The sequence below is a fragment of the Mesocricetus auratus genome, unplaced genomic scaffold, assembly GCF_017639785.1.
Source record: "Mesocricetus auratus isolate SY011 unplaced genomic scaffold, BCM_Maur_2.0 contig_11147_pilon_obj, whole genome shotgun sequence".
Classification (NCBI taxonomy): Eukaryota; Metazoa; Chordata; class Mammalia; order Rodentia; family Cricetidae; genus Mesocricetus; species Mesocricetus auratus.
Window position 1 is genome coordinate 152 of NW_024432049.1, and position 2286 is coordinate 2437.

Below are 2286 nucleotides of genomic sequence, written 5' to 3' on the forward strand. Positions count from 1 at the left end.
ATAAACCTGGAGACTTTTTGGAAGTTTTCTAGGGATTTATACCACCATGATTACTGTTGCCATCAAAGCCAGGCTGGGGCTAAGGGTGATGCTAAAAGCATCGGACTTGACTTTCCATATGCTGTCATCATTGGCTACTGTCTACTTTTTGAATACCAGGCTGCCTTCCCAAACAGCCCTCATCTTCTAATATATGGAAGAAGTACGGTGAACATCATAACCCAATCCCTGCACAGTTAAAAAAGACTTTATATATATATATATATATATATATATATATGTGTGTGTGTGTGTGTGTGTGTGTGTGTGTATTTACATATAAATAAATATATATACATACATACGCATTTCTAAGTTACATTCTCTGGAATTCCCTCTTCTCTACTCCTTGGTCCATGCCTCTGCCTGGCTTTTCCTGTGAGGTGACTGGTGCTGACTCCTGGGAGGGTAGAAGAGAGACAGTGGGGAGTCCCCTCTCCCAGTCCTTCCCCACAGACATTTGCTGCAAGTTTTACATTCTACTTTCATTGCCATGGTTTCTGCATCCTAGGAGCCAGTATGAGGAGCTTCTTGCCAGTCCTGGGAAGGGAGGCAGCAATCCTGCAGCAGGCTTTCTGTCCATCCTAAGAGCTGTCTGCAGTCACTGGTTGAGAGAGGGCAGCTGTGCAGTCTTTGGCCTCCAGGTCCATTTTCATTTTTTTCTGTGTACGTCTTTTCTTAAATATACAGTCCATCACCTTGTCTCAGCGTGTGTCACAAAATATTCTCCAGGGATTTCATCGTCTGGGTGGTGTGGCTGTCCCAGAACTATCCATGCAGGAAGGCATGCACCTCTGACAGCCGACTGCAGCTTGGGGTGCCCATCTTCTGTGCTCTGAGGTACATGTCTGTGTCACCAAATATTGGGCCCAGTACAGCAAGCCTTCCTTCTGTTGCTTTTATTTCCAGCAGTTGTTTTGGAGGTTTGTGATATTGTCATCTTCCACATTCCGTTCAACTGTTTTGAGGCTGGAGCCTGTGTATTCGTCAGAGACGGTGTCGGCCACATAGTACACGATGTTCAGGTGGTCAGTGACTCGCTTGTGGACATGGCCCACCGACGGCCTGGGGCTCAGACTGTAGGGTGGGCTGGACACCATGAGCTGGCTGAGCGCTGACACAAGGATAAGAATGAGGATGGCATAAGTTGGACAAAGACTCCTAGCCTGCCATCACCCTGGTTCTCTCTGCGGTCCTGCCTCTGCTGGTAGGTGTATCGCATTCAGCCATTGCTGTCGACATGGACGTTACTGGAAGGAAAGCCACCTCCAAAGAACATGTTAAAGAGGTCTTCTGAGGAGATGTCGGCTTCAAAGCCTCGGTGGAGGTCCCTGTGGCTGTGGCCGTGTCGGGCAGCCTGACTCTCGTCGTCACCAAACTGGTCGTACTGTTTCCTTTTCAATGGGTTACTGAGTATGGCATATGCCGTGCCAATGGCTTTAAAAGCTTCGGTGGCACCAGGCGCATGGTTCTTTTCTGGATGGAACTTGAGGGCCAGTTTGCCGTAGGCCTTCTTCAGGTCCTCATCTGAGGCACTTCTGCTCACCCCTAGGATCTCGTAGTAATCTTTACACTGTTTGACCCTTTTCATGGCTGCCACCTGCTCTGAGGTGTAGCCCTTGGTGCTCTCTCCTCTGCCTGCCTAGCCGTTGGCGGTGGGGGTTTCGCTCCCACGTGTCTTCCTGTGGGTGGTGTGGGATGTATCTGTGGGTTCGGGTTGATCCCTGGCAGACTGTGATTTTTGGTTGAGGGACTTGATCAGTTCGATGACTCGTGGTGTTGGGTACAGCCGCTGTTCCTTCTCCAGGAAGCGCAGCACCCTGTCTGGCTGGTTGCTTTGGATGGCCTTGAGGGTGATGCTGATACAGCACTCGGATTCATCCTTGTTGGTAAGTTTGGACAAAGGTTTTTCTATCTTGTTGATTTTCTCAAAGAACCAACTCTTCATTGCAGTTGATTCTTTGTATTGTTTTCCTAGTTTCTACTTTATTGATTTCAGCCCTCAATTTGATTATTTCCTGGTGTCTATTCCTCCTGGGGAGTTTGCTTCTTTGTGTTCTAGAGCTTTCAGCTGTCAGCTGTGCTGTTAATTCTCTAGTATAACTATTCTCCAGTTTCTTCATGTGGGCACTTAGTGCTAGGAACTTACCCGTACCACTGCTTTCAAAGTGTCACATAGGTTTGGGTATGTTGTGTCTTCATTCTCATTGAATTCTAGGAAGTCTTTAATTTCATTTTTTATTTCTT

The 2286-nt window shown here is 47.6% G+C and overlaps 1 pseudogene; it reads right to left on the reverse strand.

The window, feature by feature from the left end:
* Positions 1 to 807: 807 nt before the first annotated feature.
* On the reverse strand, positions 808 to 1948 carry LOC121138291 (annotated as a pseudogene).
* Positions 1949 to 2286: the final 338 nt, after the last annotated feature.